Source organism: Crocodylus porosus, unplaced genomic scaffold (genome assembly GCF_001723895.1).
Source record: "Crocodylus porosus isolate Cpor-Errol unplaced genomic scaffold, CroPor_comp1, whole genome shotgun sequence".
Classification (NCBI taxonomy): Eukaryota; Metazoa; Chordata; order Crocodylia; family Crocodylidae; genus Crocodylus; species Crocodylus porosus.
This window is the reverse complement of record NW_017728911.1, coordinates 72301-95394: the sequence shown is the minus strand read 5'-3', so window position 1 is coordinate 95394 and position 23094 is coordinate 72301. Positions and strand designations below refer to the sequence as shown.

Genomic DNA, 23094 nt, shown 5'->3' with positions numbered 1-23094 from the left:
GCGCTGTCGCCGGGCGCACGCGAGCGGCTCTTGCTTCGCCACCGCGTCGGCGCTCAGCGCCCGCACTGCCCCGAGCCTCGCCTGGGCCCCTTGAGCCCAAGGGCGGTTGCGACCCGGGCTGTCGAGGCGGGGAGGACGGAGGACACCAGCTGGCGCGGCTCCCCCGAGGGCAAGGACGGCCGGCCTGGCCTCAGGCACAGGGCTGCGGGAGGGGTTTCTAATTTCTAGTTCAGCCTCAGGCTTCCCGGATGACCGGACGGGCGTTTGGTTCAGTGCCCCGGGCCCCCATGCCACCTGGGTCCAGAAACGAAGGGTGTGGGCAGATGTAGTAGTTAGAAGGACATCGAGTGATTCCAGCATATGTGACTCTGATGTCGGCCTTGCCCCTGCAGAGCTGTATAAATTAGAACAAAAACCTTGTACTCAAACCCTGTTTTGTTCTGGGTGAAAATTCCTGCAATTTAGCTCACTTCTAGCTCCACAAGAGCATGGAGAGGTAACGGTTACAACCAAGCAAGCAGCTGATGCTCACTCCCTGGCATCTGCTCCCTCCTCTCCTTTTAAAGCAGCTGAAAATTAGGTCTGTCCACAGCCTAAATCCTACATGATCTCACAGTATCCATGCCTGTCCTGAGAAGAGAAAAAGTGGCTGGAGGCTGCTCCCTTCCCCACATCTCAAAGTAGGGAGGGGTGTAACGGGTGTATGGTGCTGAGAATTGATTGCTGGCAGGAGGCTGCCAAGGTGGAAGTCTTGCATTTGTATCTGGAACAAAGCTCTGTCGCCAGCTCTCTGGAAGCCCTAGGAAGTGCAGGTTTCCTCTAAGGCTTTTATGAAGCAGCAGTGGTTTCTCATGCTGCTAAGGCCCACCTTGTGGAGAGCTCCGTGGTCCATATATCCTACAAAATCTTTAAGGCTACTTAGTAATCCACGATCACCAGCAGTTTCCAGTGCTGTGGATATGTTCAATCATGGTGCGCAATGGAGGAGATCATCATTCAGTGTGACCAAAGCTGCCTCTGTGCTGTATTTTCTTCAGCAGCATAAAACAGTTTTAGAATGTGAGCGGGCACATCTACACATGCATTAATGCACCATAATTACATCTCATTACATTTAGTACCTGTAATAACAGACATTAACTTAATGTGCTGTAGTCGGCAGTACTGCACAGTAGTGCCAGCACATTTTTTTATGATGCTAATGCTCAGTAGACTAATTCTGCACAGTTTTTGCCTGCTGTGCTAATGTGCAGTAAAAGTACTCCGCTGCGCTTCTAGCGTCTCATGTAGATGAGTTTGCAGTATCATATAATGGGTTTGCAGTCGTTGCTTGACCCACCTAAAATGGGTGTTTTGATACTGGGTGATAGATGGCAAATAGATAGTAAGAAATCATCACTTCCTAAAGTGTGGTTCTTGTCAGAAGAATGACTTTGATAAACATCATGAACTTCTGATCATTTCTCTCTCAGTGACTCAGTGTGAAATTTGCCCTACTTAAGGGTGAAAAAATATGATGGCCTTGCTGACTCAGCCTGGCCTCTGGGATTGGAACTGGGTTCTCTGTTTTTCTTGCATCAACACCAGTAATAAATATCGCACAGGAGAAATTATGCATTCAGTGACATCGTAGCAACCTGAAGCCTTTGCAGTCCTCAGTAGAGTTAGCAAACATAGGAGAGAAAAGAATTGTTTACTTTGTGTCACAGGCGCAAACAAACAGTTTGAACTTTAAAAGGTGAAGCCAGTTTGAAGGGCAGTTGGTAAAATCTGGGTAATTCATCTATCCAGAGGGCTTGGTAATGGTGATTAATAATCCATGAATGACTAATTTTCAGGAATTCTTCATGAGGTGTATTTTGCATGCATACAGAAGCAACATAAAGAGAGATATTTTATGTGTATAATGAAAAAACTACAGAAATGTCAAGGGCAGATTATATGCACTCTGGCTTATTTGAGAATTGTATGATGATGACATAGATAACTGCTTAATGTAGAATTTCTTGTTACAGAAATTTGGAGCATTTGTTATCTAAAAATATGTAGTTATGACAGTAAAGTAGATGGTTTACGAGTTTTGTGTTGGACCCTTATGTGCTTTTGTCACCAAAGGAGAAGATAATTCCTCATTATGGAATGGTTGATTGTCTGTGTCTTGTTGAGCTAGTAAAAGCTCAAAAGTATCCAATGTTTTGTAAGCATCAGGTGGCTTAAGAGGTGCTGTGGGGGACAAGTGATTATTAGGAGAAAATTCTACTGTTATTTATTATGTGTCTACATTTAGAAATGACTAATTATTCTTTAAGAAATGATGAATTAACCAAAGCATTTTGTGTACAAATCAATAAAACTCTGGCAGTGATTCAGTGCACTGACAAATAAGACTATAGCAATGAGTTATCTTACTGACCAATTAATCACATTTTACTGTATGAAACGAATAGTACACTCTGTTTCTGAAGCAGGAAGCTGTGAACTCAAATGTCTGATTGTAAGGGAGTGAAAAGTGCAGTTGAGATGGGAACAGTGAGCAGGATGTTTATCACTGCATCTGTCTTGGATTCTGCAGGTGTACCTACCTCAGATGTTCTCAGCAGGTTGTGAAGGAGAGATAGTGATAGAGAATAAGGTGTCAAAAAGAGAGAGTGGAACAAATTAATAAATCTCGGAATAACAGCCTATTGGGACCAGATGATACATCCAGTTGTTCTGAAAGAATTTAAGAATGAAGCAGCTGAGCTGCTACCAAAAATTTACAGTCTCACTAAAAATAGCTGATACCAGAGAATGGGAAAGTAGTATGTGTCTATAATGTGGGAGGAAAATGTATGGAAGCGGTCTTTGAATTACAGACATGTGATGTTTATTTCAGCACAAAATAAACACATATAATAATTAAAAATGCAATGGTAGCATTGTCTAGCTTTTTTTGTAGAAGGAAACCAACAGAGCATATATAAAGTAAAATCATGACTGAAGTAATATAGAACTTCATTCAGCATTAAAACAATAGTGGGTAAAGAAGTGCTCATAGACCATAAAATCATAGGAAAGTAGGGCAGGACCTCAGGAGGTAATTTAGTATGATCCCCTGCTCAAGACAGGATCATCCCTTTCCAGACCTCCCAGACAAATGTTTGTTTAACCCATTCTTAAAACCACACAACAACCTGTTACTATTTGATACAACTTATTTGGACTTTCAGAAATACCCTCCTAATGCTGGAGTGATATTGCAGCCATGATGAGCCAGGAAATATGTGAGAGGCAAGGATTTTTGTAGGTAATATCTGATTGGAACAACTGCATGATTGGGACACACTTAGACAAGCTTTTAAAGCTGTGCATTCTTTCTCAGATCTGAGGAAAAAGCAGGCACAGCAAGGACTAAAAACAATCTGCAGGGCTGTGAAACCGGAGATGAGAGAAATTCTTCTTTTTTCATTAAGCTGTGGATTTTCTATTGTGAGTGGTGAATAGTGTTGGAATGATGCAGCCGTGATGGTCCAGGAAATGTCCAAGAGGCAAGGATTTTTGTAGGTGATGTTGTTTATTGGAACAACTGCATGCTTGGGATAGATTTTTTTTGGTTGTTTTGGTTTTTTATAGTGAAATAACTATTGGCTGCCTTGCTGCGAGATCCTAGTAGTCCAAGGCTCTAATTTTTACTCCAGTGAGCTTAGGTGAACTCAGCTCTATGGGGCAGATACACTGGTAAGCTTGTCTGACTGCCTTGTGATGAAAACAGCTGTTCCTTGATTTTGCAGTGACAGATCTAATGCATGTCACTTATCATACTGTAAAACACACCTTTTTTTGGCTGTGAAGACATATGTGAGAATAGGTATCTATATCTATTTATGCAGTACATCCTCATTATAATGAACCCCCCAACAGGCCTGAGAGGAAAGTTAATTAAAAGAGGGCATTTGCTATAATAGGTTAGTCAGTTTTCTGTATCACAGTAATGAATAAATTGATTCCTGTTGTTTGTATTGTTAAAAGTGAAGGTTTGTTACCAACAGAGTTTGTTATAATGAAGTTGTATTGTGTATATAGTTACTGCTACCCCCACAGACCTGGGGATAGCTTACTGTCAACCTTCTGAATATACAAATTACAAAACAATTACAAGAACATGAAGGGTACACAGTTCATCACTAAAAAGTTGGGGATACACCAGAATTAAGGCTCCTGGTACAACCCTAATTCAGCCTCCTTATGCATGGGCCTTATGATATAGTCTTTAATTTCAGGATAATTTAGTATAATTTCTAACAGACTTCTATCACATTCAATACGCAGGATAGAGGATGCTCACTGAGTGGGCAATACTTCTTTAAATAAAGAAAATTTCCTTTTCTTTTCCTCATTCAGTGCATGACCTCGGGCCCTATCTATTGTACATACTCTAAGCTCTACTCTGAATAAAGGATTATTCATTTCCTCATTTTCATGGTGATGAGTACCATCATTTTGCATAACTCATAAATATTAATACATTTTCATCTTCACTGCATCCTGTGAAGCGAAATGTTATCTCCTGTCTACAGATGGGAAACAGAGATAGAGAAATAATGACCAAAATTGTCTACTGATTTTGGGTACCTGACTTGAGATGCCTATGGTGCATTCATTTTTTCACAGTACGTGATACGCTCAAAGCTCAGCTCCAGTTGATTTCTTCAACAATAAGGCAGAGGTCCTACAAACAATGATCTCATTTGCTGCACAGCTGTGAATCGGGGTCCTTTGGAAAAAGCAGCATGTGGTCATATATTTAAAGAATGTATCATAATGATCTTGAAAACGGAGTGGCAATGGTTATGGATAGCATAGTTATTTAGGTTTGTGAAATCGAGAAGGGATCAAGGAGTTTTTTCCGAAGGGCCTAAGAAAACTGGGCAGGGGAACAGCAAAATAGCAGATGGAAGGAATCGTTGTGGAACTCTTGGCAGTGCATAAGTGAATTACATTTACGTTCCTGGGCTCCAAACCTATTGCAGTCACTCAGGCAACGGCCTGGACAGAGGTTCACTGGGAAGGACCATGATGGTGGTTAAAAAAAAGAAGTAAATCAACTGTTATGAAAGGGATAGGAAATGATAATGAAAAGGAAATGCCACTGTATATATGGTTCTGTGTTAGCTCATCCGCTGGAGATGCTGCGATGAGTTTTCGTCAATCCCTCTATCTCAAAGGAGACAAGAGAATTAGACAGGGAGTAGAGATGGATGAGATAATAATTGGAGGCTTCTGTATGAGAAGAGACTGGAATGATTAGGGCTTCTTGCATTAGAGAAAGTTTATGAGAGAAAATATCACAGAGGCTGCCAAAGAATGGATGCAGTAGAGGAAATTGTCATAGATCCACGGGCAAAAATGCTCCAGAGGATTCTCTGCAAGTCGGTGGAGGGAGGCTGTGTAGATGTCTTGGAGACAACGGCCATTAGGGCCTGGGTAGAGGGTGTGCGGGGAATGGCAGTGAGGGTGGCATACAGAGCTATATGGATCTCTGGTCTGGTTTATTGATGCTGGGTAAAAAATCAGCAGAAACCTGGTTGCTAAAGTTTACTAAGCTGTAGCTGCTGTTCACACTGGGCGCACCTACACGTGATGTGACATTGCCGTAGCAACCCACTACAGCAACATTGTGTCCATGGGCAAGAACCATGATGCTTCATCTGCGTCACCATAGCAACACCCTCCCATTATAGCACGTTGCTACGGCGGTGTAGCAGCTAAAAATAACCATGCGCAGTGTGCACAGTGCAGTACGGACTGTTACTGAGCCATCATTTAGTACTTCGAAAAAGAAATGCTAAATGATGGTGCAGCATCAAAGGCACCGTAGAGGCACATGTAGACGTGCCCATTTCCACACTCATGTCTCTTAGGGATAGGGGGCCTCCTGGTCACTGCAGAAGCATTCCCGTGGCTTGCCTACAGGACCTCCACCTCAGGTTGACTGGGGGAGCAAAACACAATGCTGCCCTCAATACATTACCTCAATATTGTTGCTGTTAGCACAGGGAAGATCAGGGGCCACTGGCATAATTCACTAGATTGTAAACTGCTTGGAGCAATGACTATCTTTTTATTCTATAGTTGTACAGGATCTGGCACAATGAAGCCCTGATCCATAATTGAGGTACCTCAGTACTGTTGAGAGACATATGATAATACTAAGCTGCCTTTTCAGGCACTTTCCTGGAAGAGTCTTCCAGTACCCAATGAAGTAGAGCAACCCAGAATGATGACGAGCAAAGCTGAGAACCCCTGTGCTAGTTCAGAATCAGTGGGCACATCTACACGTGCACAGTTACTGCACAGTAATTTAGGTTACTGTGAAGTAACCAAAAATTACTGTGCAGTACAGGCATGCATCTACACATGCATGCCCGTACTGCACAGTGACCATGGTGGCTTATGCCAACTTGGGCATAAATTTGCTACCTGCATGATTCTATCTGCTACTGTTGCACAGTAACACACATGTAGATACCTCACTGTACAGTAACAGTGTGTGTATGGACTGACTTGAGACCAGCTTTGTTCCCAAGTCAGTCTACACACAGTGTTACTGCACCTGTAATGCCTGCATGTGTAGATGCCAGGTTAAAACCCACTTACTGCGCAGTAAATTACTGCACAGTAATGTTCGTGTAGACATGCCCAGCAAGTGGAATTCACTGTGCATCTTCTTTGTCTGCAATGTTTGAACATTGGAACAGGTGTAAATGTTGATTCTCCTGTGGAACTGTTGGAACTGGAAATGCCCACAAGATCTACATCAGTCCTTCAGGCAGTGAATTGGAACTGGAAATGCCCACAAGATCTACATCAGTCCTTCAGGCAGGGAATACACTCAGTCTTTTCCCCTCTGATAGCGTGTAGCAGTTCCCTTTCAAATGTGCATCTCCTGTACAGGTGCACCTTTCTGTCAAGAGTCTTCCACACATTGGCAGAAGGCCCCATTACTAAGACTTTCTTGAACTGGAAGAAAAGTATTAATGCTTTCTCACCTTCCATGTACCAGTCACAGATGTGATGAATACATTGGCCTCTGTCTCTTAGGTGGCATGATGCTGATCCCTTTTCAGTAACTGATTCTGGGCCTAGAAAACCTGCTCTCAGTGCAGCCGCAGACATGCCATCCTGCCTTAATACCAGTATAAACATTGAGATCTGCTGTTTCTTCAGTCAACAGTTGGGACTTCTCTGAGACAACTTTGTCTAGCTCTCTTTCAGGTTAACTTGGACCATTGATAACTGAGCCTGATGCATTGGTAAAGACTCTCCTCAGAACAATGCTAGGGTAGTTGAGATAACACCAGTTTTATCTTCCCATTTGAAGGCTTCCAACTTTTATGACAGCCTTGAGTTGTCAGATGCAAACCAGGCACTGCCCACTCTTTATATTGAAATGAAAAGCTGCAGCAAAATGTTTCAATTATTCTTTTGGCTCTAACAACTGACTTTTTGACCTTGCACAAGCTGCTTGAATCCTCTTAGATTCCATTTTCCTGCTTGTGAAAGGGTGATGCTGCTGAAATACCTCTTGTACAACTCTTAGCTGCAGGTAAGGTACAGCAAAATGATGATAATTATTGCTACTACTCATGAAGCAGTAAGCCTGCTTGAGCTGTAAATACATGAAGCATTTGGTACAAATGGGAAGTTTTTTTATGATAGCAAAGCAAATCTTAAGACCAATCTAAGTATCATGGTTTCTGTGGCTTTATTGCTTATTGAGGGAGGGTCTACATTCAAAAACCAAACCAAACCCAAAGTAGTTCTTGTGCAGCAGAGAACTGCGAAATGATTCAGTGTGCCTCCCGTGCATCTCTTTCCAATAGTGTTCACCTTGGAGGCAGAAAAGTTCAAATGAAATCTTAAACCAGTTTGGATGTAAAAAAATGCCTAGCAGTATCGCATGTCAAAGTGCCAGTAACAGACTATGAGACACACGAGAGTTTACAAGTGCTCATCAGGGAGTTCCCCACTTCTACCATCGTAGAAAATGGAATCACAGCTGCCCTCTCTCTCAGTGACTTGATCTTCTGAGCTGTAGACCTAGGACTTTCCCATTGACAACATGCTTTTAAGTTCTAAATCTTGCTCATACTGGCATATTTTTCTGTTACCTACAATGATCTGTGCAGCCAGGGCTGCTTAACTAAACTGTCCCTGGCTCAATTTGAATGACTCGCTGTCTGCACTGCAGCATAGATCTAGCATGAAGCAGCATTATTGTGTTCACCTGAACATATGGAGCAGTATCTCTCATGTCTCAGTCTGTTTCAGTACGTAGCCATGACCAGGATAGAGATTGCTGATACTATACTGAAAAAAAAAGTGGGAGATGAATGAAAACATGTCTAGGGGGGAATGAGAGGATGTAGTGTTGAAAGATCTGCCCTAGAGGACTTAGAAATTTAGGTACAATTAGTTGCATTTTCATGCAAAGATTGTGCTCAGAAAAATAGCTGGGGAACTGCACCAACACATACATTCAGGCTGACAGTGCTTTCCTGTATAAAAAGTAGATGACGTCAAGAGGTCTCTCTCCTCTGCTTGCAAAAGAGCTGTGAAATTTGGCAAGTGTTATAGCTGCCCAGAAGTGAATCCTTTCCTAAAATGTAGGAAAGCACTCTGCAGTCCACAGGACATCAGGTGCTTTGAACATGAGTCAGGTTGCAAAGGGAGCTCTTGTCTGCCTCATTTGTTGCAGAAGTTGGAAAGTGTCTTCTGAACAAGGCAAGAGATTTTGGGAGAGAAAGGATGGTCTGATGATGAAGGCAGCCAAATGCACCCCAGAAGAATGGAGTCCCTTTGTGCTACAGAGCTCCAAGTGAGGCTGGTTAATGCATTTAAATTAGCATTTCAAAGCTGACTTCTAATTACATGGGAGTAATTTTATAGAGGTCCAGTTCAGGAGTCCCCAGCACCCAGGGATGCAAGTGAAATGAATGTGGGTAACAGATGCTCTCACCTTTGCAGTTAGGCAGTGGGCTCTTGAAAACTGGATCTAGGAATTCCTTTGGCTACTCTAAGGTGTTGAAGTCAGTAGAGCTAAAATGACTTGCATCAAGTGAAGATCTGCCCCAGTGTAGAGTTGGGAGACTCCAGGGACTCGAGTCCTTCCTCTGCCAGTGGCCTGCTGTTTAGCCTCAGGCAAGAGACTTTGCCTTCTTGTGTCATTTTTTCACATCAGTTATTTGGAGATTCTCCCTTCCTTCACTGATTGATTATATGTCTGTAAAGGGCCCATAATGTATACAATTCTATCAAATACTAAGTACTGCGAAAAATAATTAGGCCGCCAGTTTTCCAAGTTAGGCACTCAGTTACTGGGGTACCCAGTTTAGGTTTTGTTCCAATTTAATATAAACTTGGCACAGTCCCCTTATGTGGACATGATAAAATTGATTAAACTTGATTAAACCTGTACAGCCACTGAATACAAATAAACCCTTAGCGAAGGTTTTCAAATATTGGCCTAAACCTCCTTGTACCCAAGATCCACCTCTGTGGGGCACCCTCTGTTCCCCTTGTGAAGGGTTCAGAGAAAATAACTTCATTAATACTTGAGCTGGTTAAATATTATGGTGTGAAAAGAACCCCTGAAAACTCCAAGTAGTCACTACTCTATATTCAATGCAGGGGTTGCACAGAGTGCAATAAATATAGCAAGGGCTGCACACACCAAATGCTGAGGATAGAAATAAATATTGTATAGATACCTTCTGTGGGTGTGATCCAGGCTGTGGCCTGAAGGAGGCATAGCTGTGGAAGACAATGTGACTGTGTTATTAAAGGCTGTCTCATAATGCTGACATCCCAACAGTGGAATTGAGGTTGTGCAGGCAATCTGGTTTTTGGGATGTCTTAATTTTTTGGTGATTTACTTTGCAACTGAATAGCCTCTTCTAGTGCCTTCACAGCTCTCCCAAGGAAATCCCTCTGGTTTAAGAAGTCAAAGGAACACTTTCCCTTTGAACTGGCCTTCTAAGCCGTTTCAGATCCTGGTCTGTCTCCAATTCTTCATAGTTCTTAGAAACATATGTTTTGCAGCCACAGAGCTCCATCTGGGGGTGGCTCAGGGCATGAGTGCACTCCTTGAGGACAGTCTGCATTGGTACTGCTGCTGTCTGCAACAACTTCTGCAAGAAAACTGGTCTCGAGTAACTGTGTCTACAGGAGCAGCAGACTGCCATGTCACCAGCATGGTGTTGTTACTGTGCTGTCATTTAGTATTTGCATAACCAAGTACTCAATGACTGTGCAGTAACCAGTGTTACTCCACAGTAACGTCCCCACACACTTTTTTCTGATGCTACTGTGCAGTAGTGTCATGCCATGGTTAGTGCCCACTAGTGCAATTGCAAAGTAGGAATGAGCTACTGCTCAGTAGCTTCTCATGTAGATGCAGCCAGTGAGCCTGAAAAACCTGTGCTGGTGAGGTAGAGTCAGAGCAGCTGAAAGGTGGGATCTGAACTCCTTTTTATTAGCAGAGATGAGGAAGAAGGTGTTCAGGTAGTTTGGAAGCGGAGAGGGGATGCTCTTTGGAGCTCGGGTGGGCTTGCTTTCCTCTCATGCAGAGCATGGACGCTTACTCTTTCTCATGTGTTACCATAGCAGGGATAGGGGAGAGGAGTATGGTTTAGTGAGTAGAGCTTGAGAATGGTGGTGAGGCAGATGAACACCAAGCCTTGGACTATGCGAACAAATGCTCTTGCTGTACAGAGGAGACTGCAGACAAAAGCAGCTGAGCCACAGAGATGTGCTGGGGGGTTGTGAATTGCTGAAATAAATAGTCTCAAGAGCAGTGGTTCTTAACATTTTAGAGTCAGGGCTCCCTTCCATATATATGTATCTCAGAGCACAGCCAGATAAGCCTAAAGCTTTCAGATGCAGCCTTGCCCAGCTCCAACATTGGCTATAGCCTTTCCCAGCCCAGCCCCAACACTCCTCCCTGAAACAGAGGTGCATGGGGCAGTTCCACCTGGCCTCTCCACAGTTGAGAACCACTGCTCTAAAACTATGAGTTTCACTGGGTTTCCCCTCTAACATTGTGGTTTGAATGGAACGAAGAAGGGAGGCACCTTCCAGAATTAGGTCCTTTCCAGAGAACACTGCCCCTTCAGTACCATGAGGGTATCCCTCCCCTCCATAGCTCCCAGTAAGTAACCTGGTCACAAGTGAAGTCACTAACACCACAAAGTACAACTAGGGAAGGTCTAGGGCAGCAGTGTTAACTGTTCCTTATCATAGAATCATAGAAAATGAGGGTTGGAAGGACCCTCAGGAGGTCATCTAGTCCACTCCCTTGCTCAAAGCAGGACCACCCCCAACTAGATCATTTCAGCCAGGGCTTTTTTTGAGTCAGACCTTAAAAACCTCCAAGGATGGAGATTCCACCACATCTCTTTGTAACCTGTTCCAGTGCTTCACCACCCTCCTAGTGAGAGAGTCTAACTATTTTCATTGCCCTCTGCTGGACTCCCTCCAATTTGTCCAAATCCTTTCTGTAGTGGAGGGCCCAAAACTGGACACAGTGTTCCAGATGTGGCCTCACCAGTGCTGAATAGAGGGGAATAATCATTTGCCTCAATCTGTTGGCAATGCTTTTACTAATGCAAAGGAACATTGCTAGCAGATCTTTATTGGATGGGTCACTTTATTTTGCAATGGGAAAGGCCAATTTATTTTGCAATTGCCTCTGTTTCTGTGTAACCTAAAGCTGGAGCCCTCTGTAAAGTGCATTGGTTGCTTATTCTCAAGCAGTGATGCTCAACCAGGGTGTCACAGCTACCCAATATTAGCAATGTGAGGTGTGCAAACACCTATACACGATTCACAAGATTAACCTAGAGATTTCATATCAGAATCTAAAGTATCAAAACCATTCTGACCTGTTATGGTCTTTCTGAGTTCTTTGCAATAGAAGAATCACTTTAGTATTTTTCTGTAGTCGCAGAACAACTGAAAGCTAAGAATTGGCATTTTCCAAGGGGTGCCTGGGGTCTAACAAGTGGTTCCTTGGGTCTTAAAAGGCTGAAAACCACTGCTCTAGAAGGACAAAAGTACTGATGGTTCATAGAAAGTCCTGACCCTGCTGGGTGAGACTGCTCCCCTCAGATGACTGTAGTGCATACGGGGAGTCTGCCCAGCCCCTGCTCTGGGAGAGCAGTGTGAGAGTCTCTGACTAGAGGGAACTGTCGTGCCAAGGCCCAAGATGTGCAGTGCAAATGCCACAAGCAAAACCATGGCACTTGACTGCATATACAGCACTGTCAAGTGCTCCAGAGGACCAATACGAAACATTTTTCCATTGCTGGTTATTTCGGAGGGGAGAACGCAGCTCCAGTGTTTCTGGTCAGTGACCATCTTTTCAAGTTGCCCGTGTTAACTCTCCCTGAAGTATATGGCTTGTGCAGACACAACCCTCCCAGGGACAAGGGAATTTATTGAGCCATATTTAAAAAAACAAGAAAATCCCCAATTTCTGTCCATGGGATTGTTTGCAACATCAGAAGACTCTTAATTTGAAGAGGTCTTTTGGTTCTTATTTTGCCCATGCAGATGAGGGGCAGCACCTCCACAAATGGAAATGTTGGCACATTGGGCAGGTGCAGTTTTCAGAGGCTCTCTTATGTTACTTTTTTAGGACTAGATGTTGCATGCCGCCTGTTTCTGTGCAACAAGGGACTGGAAGGCCCAAACTGGGTCAACCAAGGTCTCCTTGACTTTATTTCAGAAACTCAGTGGAAAGCGTAAGGTTTTCCATCTTCTTTTTGCAGCATACAGTACTCTCCCCTATCAGAACCTGTTCTCTAAGTGAATGGGAAGGCTGCTGGCTGGCTATTGCATGTTTCAGCTGGACAGACCTGTACTTTAGCAGACAGGTAGAACATAACCCTGTGCGTGGAAGATGAAGCTAGAAGAATTCATCCTAGAGATGCATTTTTAAGTGAGAGTAATTAACCATTTGCATCAATTTACTTAGGGCCATGGTGAATACTTTTTTACTGGAAATCTTTAAATAAAGATTGCAGATCTTTCTGAAAGAGTGTCTTGCTCAGCAAGAAGCCATCAGGTTCAGTGTAGATCTGACAAATGATGATACTGGTGCTTTTTACCCATTTATTAAATTCAAACACAACACAGACCTTGGAATTTATACCTTTTGCCTCACTGTCATAATTCTCCTTTTTATGCAATCATTTGTAACTTGACAACAGCCTCCAAGAGTGTGTGTTCTCTGCTCCCGCTGCCTTCCTGGGAACAGGCACTCCAGCCTGGCTCATTTTTCAGCTCCCACATGCATACACCAAATCTAGAAATTCAGCAGTAAAGCCACTCTCAGGTTGCCCCCATGACTATGTTTGATATCTGTTTCTCTTGAGAAAAGCCACAGAGAATTCCACTTGAGCAGTTTTCCCACCACGTGTCTGGGTTGGGCACGTCTGAGCAGGAGGCATGTCCAGGTTGGGCACGTCTCAGCAGAGCTGAGCCACAGAGCCAGGCACGCTCTGGCTTGCATTCCTTCTGGCCCCATATGTCCTTCCCTCTTGGCTTCCCATGGAGAAATTGGATTTTGGCCTGTGTCTGAGTGTTGTACTCTCTTTTGCTTTTAAGTTGTTGCATTGAATTATTTTGTTGTTTCTTACCACCTTAGATTATGCTCAAGCTGGTGAATCTGTCTTTAATAGTCGGCTTGCTCAAGCTTACACTGTGATGGTACCTAAGATGTATTACTCTGCTTCCTGTGTCCCTGGGAAAGGGGCTACAGTCTTCATTTGTCCCCTGCTGAAAGGCAAACTCAAGCTTGTCTCCCTGCTTGGGAACCCACTTATCTATTGAACTGTAATTTGGCCTTGACTGTACCCATGGAGGGACCTTGTGAGACTGGGAGTGCCTGTTTGCCTAAAGGTCTGACTTCTAGAGGCCATTACCTTAGCCAACAAGGTCTGAATTGCAGGCACTTATAGCTATCCTGCTGTATACTGTATTCCACATACTCAGGACCTATTTATGCCTCACTTCTGGTCAGACAAAATGGCATGAGGTTTTTGTCAAATCGTCTCTGTTACAGCTTGCTTATCTCTTTCTCCAAGCCTCCTGGGAAGGGACAGTGGCATACTCTGGATGGTAAGAGTGATTAGCAACTGATTAGGGTTAATTTCCTTAGACTGCGAGGGAAACTATTTGTGGCCTCTGGAGTAAAATCTGAATGCTAGGCTAGGTTGGCTGAGCTTATTGAAGGAGTGAAGAGACTGTACCCAGTTATGTTGTGAGCCTGCAGTGTCCTGTGCCTGAGCAGCTTGGGATAACTTGGCTAAAGGAGCAGTTTGAACTTACAGTGTTTCTCTGTCCAACATCTTTTAGGCTGTGATGTGGAGGGCAAGGTTCATTGCTGTTCACCTCTTGCCTGCCTGTTGGCAGGAGTCTGTCAATTGTTGTGGGACTCAGTGGCAGCTGTCAGAGAGAAAAAGGTAGTCACTTAGGAACAGTCCTTTTTGTTCTCCAAGTGCACCATCTCCTTGGCCCACACTGACCATCCCTCACTCTCTTCTCTTTGGCATCTCTGGTGGTAGAGGTCCTTAAGGATGGTTGGTGATGGTGGGGTACTTTTGCCTTCAACCTGATGGAAAAGCATGTACCCCCTCCCACAATGGCCAGTTATTGCTCCAAAATGGTTCTGTGACCACAGAGCAAGGTGTGTGCTTCTGTAGAGGCAATGCTTTTGAAGAGGAGGTCCTGCCATTGTTAGCTAACTCATCTGCACACCTTGTGCAGGCACTATAATTTATGGTGTTCAGCAATACATTTAAGTCTGTAATATGTTACTGCAGAGGAACTGCAAACAATGGAAACTCTCATAAATCCTGCTGACAGCCTGCTCTCAGTGGCTTAGCAGAAAACAGAGCTGAGGAGCAGAGTGTTATGTACAAGAAGGAAGCTTTTTAGCCTCCTGGGATTCCTTCAGCCTGCAAAATACACCGGGTCTTGAGCTAACTCACTCATGCGCTTGTCAGTAGGCAGCCAGGCAGAAGGCTTGCTCCTTGAGGCAAGCAGTAGGGCCTGTGTCCTAAAGTGCCATCTAATGCGAACGCCGTCTGGAGTGCAGTTGCCTGCTTTGTGCACAAAGCTGCAGATCATGCATGGACAGCTCAGGTGCTGCTTCTTGGAAACCTACCTTGCGAGGTGGATATAAAATGTTCTTACATTTCCTCTCTGCTGTTAACGACTGTTTTATTTCACAGCCCTTGGTTACAATTTATAATGCAGCTTGCTTACCCCGGCAGGCTGTCTAAGGTAGCTGCGCCCTCTTACTAGGAACTCTGACCTGTGCAAAACGACTCATCATTAATACATCTCTGTAATGGTTTGTTTATTTCAGCTCCTCTCCAAGCTTTTCTGTCTAATGGTTTTGTTTGCTGTTTCTGCTTAGCTTATCAATCAACAGATTATCTCCCTTCAGCACTGGAAGGTAAATCTGCGTTGCATTAAACTTCTCTGACTAGAACCTTTCCTAGACCTGTAGCTTGGACATGATTAATCTTTAATGCTTTGGTACTAATTGAAGGAAGAACTATATTGACATAATGTTGTGATTCTGCATGCTTAAGGCTCTAATGCTTGCTTGCGCTGCAAACAGCCAGACTGATGTTTGTCACACATAGTGTTGTGAGGTGCAAAAATATTCCTTTTTATCAGTGAAAGAAAGGAGAAAAGGATTGTCCAGCTGTTTCTTCTTGTTAAAGAGAGACTTCCATACAGGGACATGCTTTAAAAAATAGAAGACAAACTTCAAGCAATAACTTGGGGCACATCTCTTTTGTAGTTCCCCTCTGTTCAAAGAAGAGTTCTCCTTTCTCCCTCCCCCATTATATTCCTTTCCTCCCCAGCTTCCTCAGCAATCCAGATTCCCCTTCAGATTCCCCTTCATTTGGTAAGTGTAGGGTAGCCATACTCATGGCATTCAGTTATAATCTGTATTGCAATCAATACTGCCTCCCTGCAGAGGCAAATAGGAGAGGGTGGGCTGCTTAGGAGAAGTTCCCTCTCAGGCAACCCCAAGGCTTCAGAATTGCTATCAAAATGGCAAGGAATGGAAAACTATACCAAGAGTGGGGGTGAAGAGATGTTTTCCAAATTGGCTTGGTCTGAAGGTTTTCCTAGTCTGGAAGTCACTCCTTAATGTTTAAAAAAGGCTACTGAATTGCCACCCTCTTGTTCATTCTTCTTAACTGTCTTCAGATTATGAACTCCACTGGTCCCTATCTACTTCTGTCACAAATGTGCAGACTTAGCAAGGTCCAAAGGGTAATAGGGACTGCAGTCTCCACATGTCAAATCTGAGCAGTGCTCAGGAAACTGATATATTGACTTGGAGAAGAGCTTCAATTGGACTTTCGCTGTGGCCAAGTGATAAGGAAGAGATTAAATGCAGCATTTTCTGAGATTCCAAGAGTTACTCAAGGAAGTGACCTGAAATTGAAATGGCTAACAAAAAAGTTGCTACAATGAAGCCACTAACTACTGCAGTTCTTGTTCCTCTGTAGAAAATTACATTGGTTCTCATGGCCACTTTGCAAGGGCCCCAGCAAGATGTGGACAAACCTTGTCTGACCGATCTTGTGTGTCTGAATTGGACCCAGAACTTGGGGGCTCTGCTTTTCCTTCAGCATTCAGTAGCCTTCAACATGTCACGTCTGACTCAACAATTTGTACCATGAGGGCTAAATTCATCCCTGGTGCCATCCATGAATGTTGGTGGAGTTACACCAGACCTGAACTTAGCCCTAAATTTCAGTGTGTGAATCACTGGTTTGTGAAAGATGCTGCATAACTGGCACTCGATGGTATCTGACATGTTTGATGCTTGGGAAGTTCCACCTTCATCTCCACGTATCTAAAAGGGCTTTACTGGGACTGGGGTGGAACCCAACCCAGGTGAATGCCCAGTGACCAGACAGTCAGCCCTCTGCCCCAATGTCGGTCCTCATGGTAAGTTGCCTTCGTTGTCATGTGGAAGGGGGCAGAGGGGTGGGGGGTGTAGAAGGTTTCCTTTGCTTTGAGGTCCCTAATGACTTCAGTAGTCTTTTCCCTACCTATTATGTGGATACGGTGAGCTGTTCACCAGGGCCAGATGCCTGAGAACAGCCTGCCTCATACCAGTTATCATTAACACGGTGCACAGAAGCATGAGCTCAAGCTGTGGTGTTTGGGGACAGACCTGGAGTCTGGTGTTCTCCTCCAAGTTGGTAAGTATTTAGAGCTTGGGATTACTTTGACCTTTTACAGAGAGGGAGTTTGCGAGACTTGGATTCCTACCTTCACCCCCTTCTCTTCTCCTTACCCATTCAGCCCCTTCAGAAAATGGAAGAGCTTGGAGGTTGATTCTGGGGCTTGATTCAGGCCCATATCTCAACCCCAGATTTTTTCTCCATGCTCAGGGAATCCATTTTCTTAGATCTCATGCAAACTGCCTGTATCACGAGGCAAGAGAATGGAAAGGTGAATAACAGAGTTGCAAGTTCTGGCTAAGTTTGTAGGTGGATCAGGTCCCTGGTGCCCATGGCACTATCCAGGTGCCTGTCACAAGCTTAGAGCCCTGACATGAATCTCTGTTCTGAGACTGCATCTACACTGCAGTTGAGAGTGTGACTGCAGCATACCTGCCTGAGCTGGTTTGAAGCTAGTGCATATGCATCTGTGTGCTGAACCCTCCCTCTGACTTCAGTGTAGACATAGCCTATATTTAATCTTTTAGAATGGAAGCGAATCAAACAGAGATAATGGTGGGGACTGAATTTCCCCTGCCCCAATAGCAATGCTCAATAGGTAAAGCATGAACAGCAGTAGCATCAGCTTCCTGTTATGACTTAGAAGTACTGCTCTGGAGTCAACTAGCACATCTGTGGTCCTTGCTGAGACTGGCTAGCCCCAATCACAGAATTGTGTCAGGAATGGTTTCTGTGATTGTTTTCAGCCTCCCTGCATGCTTATGGGAGCTGGACACTCTTGGTTTTGTTCTGAGCAATGATACCTTTCCTCATTGATGACAGTTTGTATCAACAGTGTTGCCAGCTATCAACTGTCTTAGAGGTATTTGGTGTTTCTCATAAAGCCCCACTTCCTGGAGTCCTGTGATTTCTATGAGAATCTTACATTTCAAACAAAAACTGCATTTCTACCTTGTCTAGCTACAGAGAAATACAGAAAATGTGATCCCCAAAGTTTTCCAAGGCAGAAACTAAATAAAGACCCAAATTTAAACCAAATCAGGGGATGTAATAATGAAGCAAATTGCATGAGCTTTCGGGGCTCATGATGATTCAAAACACTTTTGACTGCTGATGGCTGGCAGCATGGCATAAATATACACTGTGTTGATTTTGTGCTATATGTGAATAGCACTTGAAATTGCTTTACAATATGCATATTAAAAATGTCATAGACTATACTGGCTTCTTGGACAGTTCAGGCAGATGCTTCAGCCTGAACTTATGTCTACAGAATACAGTGCATGAGCTCACGTGATGTGTGGTCCACAATGCCTTGGCATGGTGGCAAGAACTGTGGTAAAGAAGTCATGTCAGCTTCATATATAATTGCTTTGTTTGAAGATGCATAAGCCAGACTTATAACGTCCTGTAAAACGATGGTTGTATGTGAATACAAAACTATTGCTGAAGTATGATGCCCTGGAGGCTGTAACTCCTATTAAGTAAGGGCTATTTTCTTGTAAAAGGGGACACTGTTGTTGCCAACTTGGCCCCAAATTCATCATCTGGAAATCCTAAAACCAATGGAAAAGTTTACACCATTCAAGTAGAATTCTACTGAACATGATACTTTCCCTACAGCCTGTGAAACCTATTCCTTTGAACTCATTACAACACCGAGAGTGTAAAAGTGAAGCTGGCTTTATTGACTTCTTTTGTTTTACTGTCCCAAGTTAAAAAAATGTATCAAATGAACAAGTCATAAACAATAGTAGGTATAGTGAATTTAATTATTTCTCTGCTAATCTGGAGTGTCATAAGCTATTACAAAGGGGATGTCTGACAGATGATTATTAATTTGACATTGTCCATGTAATATTTAACCAAGTGTATTAACTGTCAGTTTCCCTATTCCCAGATTCAGTTATGTAGCAATGACTGTCAGCAGAATATCAGCACAATGCAAGAATGCCTGAGAGGGAGGGAACTGAACATGAGAACGTTGGGCCCTAGAGAGTAACAAGGAGAGACATCCGACACCAGACACAGCGTTATTGGATTGAGGGAGGGAAAACCCTTTAATTTGTTTCTAGCAAATTAATCTGAGCTCTAAGAAATACTTCTTGCATCTTTTAGGAGCACCTTCTGCGCTATCATTTCTCAGCTGACCGAGGAGACCCAGCCGCTGTTTGAAACCACTATCAAATCTCGTTCTGTGTCTGAAAACGCGGATGCTAAATTCACGTGCATAGTGACAGGTAATGGCTTCTGCAGTGAAGTAACCCATCCCAGCCTGATCCATTACTTCTTGTGGTTAGTAGTGTAACTCTGGAGCAAATAAGAATAAGGCCAATGTTACTAGCCATCCAGCTGCTGGAGTCAAGTGTTATTCAGCTTTAGTAATGGATAGACTCTGGCATTCATCATAGCTGAAAGAAGCTTGGAAACAAGAGCTAAGTCTGTCCCCAAAGCTGAAAAACTGAAAGGCAAATGAAAATAACTTAATATTGTCTTTAATAGAAAATCTCCTGAGTTTTTGGGGTGCCTGCTTCCTGAATTCTGAATCCAGGGTTTCTCAATGTTGCTGTCTCCCCATTTATTCTTCAGTTTAACTTATTAGCACTGCAGCTGCGCTGTTCCTCAGGTAAGAATCCCTTTGCAGAGCCACACAGAGGTTTGTTCTGTTGGGCATATGCTGTTTCAAAGCCGAATTCTGACAGAGCCTGTTTTGACCTTCACATGACAGCATGCAGCTGCTGTTATGCTAATGCACATCCTTCTCCTTTGGTATATTTAAATGGAAATCATGACAAATGTAGAAAAGGAAGTCTGGCACTGAGATGCCCAACATTCATCCCCTTGTCCTGCCTTTCCAAATCCTGTGTGTATGTGGGGCCAAGTGCGATTCAAGCCCCGTTATTGCTTATGCTTTGATGCTACTGTAATTGATTGCTAACCCAAGATTGAAAGGAGAGTCTAGATTCCTTGCTCCTCAGGACTAAACAATTAGCCAGTTATCACTGTACTTCTGATGGACTTTTAGCAGGACTGTTACCCACTGGCTCAAGTGCCAGGAGTTTACACTTTCATGGTATGTATAATGTCTCATAGGCATGAACAGAATTTGACTAGTGGTATCTATTCAAACCGCACCTGTGCCCTACCGTCTTTGAGCCCCTTCCATGCCTTGAGGGCAGAGCAGTCACAGCCCCACCTCAATCCCTATTAGTGCACAAGGGAACAAGCCAGAGCCTGCTGATGTTTGACCAGAACTTGGGCTTATCATTTTGAATAGTTAAGACAAGATTTCCTCACCCTTCTTCAGCTCCTTGATTTTTTATTTTAGTGTTTATTTTAAATTTTAGTTTAAATGTAATCAATTTGGTTCGCTCTAGGGATGAGGTCTTTTCCTTCTAAATCCACCCATTCTGGCTTTAGGCCCTGCCTCCATTTGATGGATGTATTCTCTTAACCACTGCCTTTGTGTTTAAGAAAGGCCTGTATCCTGGATGGGTACTTTTTCCTTCCCCAGCAAGCCCCACTGCCTCAGTTTTGAGAAATATGTCCTTCTGATTCCAAGAAAAAGGTGTCATTCTCCACTGTTCCATGTCTTCTGTGCACTCAAAGGTATGGGAATGAAACCCTACTTCCTTAATTAGTAACCTTTCTTAATTGGTATCTCAGTGGGAGCCTGCACCCCTTTTGTGAGCCCTCATTTGTCTCCAGGAAGGGAGCTCTGTGCAGGACCTTGGCATCCCAAGCCCAGTACTGACTTCTTGAGATGATGTGGATTGGCATGCTGCAATGCATGACATGAGTCACCAAGCCTCTTCTCTGAAGATAGAGAAGCCTGAAAGGAGGCAAGAACCAAAGATCTAACCCCTTTGAATGTTGCATTGAATAAAGGGCATGCTATTTCCATGAGAAATGTCAAGATCTCAGAACTTTTTCCCCTTTCGGAAAGAACGTAAGTATTTAGAAACATTTTTGCAGAAACCAAACAGAAAAAAGTATCTACCCAGCATCATCCAAAGTCAGTGGATTGGGGCTATCAGCAGCCAATGTTCATGGCCCCATTCTGATATTCTTTCCTGAGACTGAAGGGAATTTGAGATAAGGGGCTTGGAACCAGGACATGCCACATCCTAGCTCTTTACCCTTACCACAGGGCTGTTGGCAAAACTGGGTGGGGCATTCTCTGCTTTTGACCAGACATTTCACATGGACTCAAGAACTCTTTCCCCCCCCCCAACAATAAAATTTGTCAAAATTGGTTTATTCCTGAGAAAAAAAAGTGTTGATTTTGTAGGGGAAAAAAAGAAATCCCCCAGGCAGCCCTGATCTTGAGCTTAAGAACCTGATAACACGAGCCAACATAGATTCATAGAACAATAGAAAAAGGAGGTTTGAAAGAGACCTCAGGAGGTCACATCTAGTCCAACCCCCTGCTCAAAACAGGACCATCCCCAACTACATCATCCCAGCCAGGGCCTTGTCAAGCCTGGTCTTGAAAACCTTCAAGGATGGAGACTCTACAACCCATCTGGGTAACCTGTCCTAGCATGTTACTACTCTCCTAGTGAGAGAGTTTTTCCTAATATCTAACCTAAACTTCCCTTGCTGCAAATTGAGCCCATTGCTTATTGTTCTCTTATTTGCTACCACTGAGAACAGTCTAGTTCCATCCTCTTTCAACCACCCCTGATGACAGACATGATGGACACTGCCTCTTCTAGTGCTTGCTGAAGCTAGGCCAATACTGGTACCTAAAGGCCAGCACCAAGAAGAGCTATATGCCAGCACTAGCACGCACCCTGGTATTGAAACCCACAGTACTTGTCCCCGTACAGATGTCTGGGTTTGTAAAGAAACCAGCAGATCTCATACTGCCTATGAACCTGAGCCCCTGATAATGGCATTGTCAAATGGTGATATCCCCTGTAACAGGGGGGCTACCGAGGCCCAAGCTCTGAGAGGCCCACCCACCTGTTCTTGGGCTAACCTCCCACCTTCTCACCTGCCATGCCTTGGTCTTAATTGATTAATTAATAGATGTAATTAAGCAGGAGGCTGCCCATTTTCTGCCCCACTGCTAGGGGGCACTATCTGTGGCTCCATTCCTCCCCCACACCGCAGCCCAAGCCTTGCTGATGACATCATGATATTCTTATACACACCAGTCCTCCACGATGGGGCCCAGAATCTTATTGTAGGACCCCACCTGGGTTCCTCCCTTCAGGCAGACTCTGCCCCCATCATACCAGGCTATATATCACCCTGTCATTGGTTCCCCTTCAGGTGTGCTCCCCTCACTGGGACCCTCAGCTCACACTAGCCCTGGTCCACCTCCAGGGCAGTCAGGACCCCAGGCCCCTGGCTCTTGGGCATCCTTCTTGGTGGGCCTCCTTGCCCTTCTGACCCTCCTGGTCCTAGCCCCCACCTGGGCAAGGCAGGGGAAGCTCTAGCAGGCCCCAATGTATGACTCATACTCTTATCCCAGGGTCCCTCTCTAAGGTACCCCAACCCACCTTTCACCAGGGTGGTAACTGGCCTGGCATTTCCTGGGGGCTCCCACACCACTGGGAGCCCCACCAGGCCACCCACTCCCAGCAGAGCATAGTTTCCAGTCATACCCAGGACCAGGAGGCTCCTACCATCCCCTCCCTTACCTCCAGATAAAACTCAACAACCCTTAGACCAGACCATGTTATTGCCTCCTCTCCAGCAGAGGAACTGCCTTGTTTATATAGGCAGCCCTGAGCCTAAAATGGCTGCCCTCATTAGGCACCTGGAGGCTGCCAGCTCCAGGGCCTTAAAGTGGTAGGCACACATAGTGCCCTGCCACATCCTC

General features: G+C 44.2%; 1 protein-coding gene across 2 annotated transcripts in view; it reads left to right on the top strand.

The window, feature by feature from the left end:
* The first annotated feature begins 15404 nt into the window (after nt 1-15404).
* Nucleotides 15405-23094, top strand: part of ALPK3 (alpha kinase 3) — a 41619-nt gene continuing 33929 nt past the window's right edge. The window contains exons 1-2 of one of the 2 annotated variants that reach the window (XM_019533201.1): nt 15405-15502; nt 19380-19501. The gene's annotated coding sequence lies outside the window, so the exon portion shown is untranslated. The remainder of the gene's footprint in view (nt 15503-19379; nt 19502-23094) is intronic. The other variant, XM_019533202.1, reaches the window with a different exon arrangement.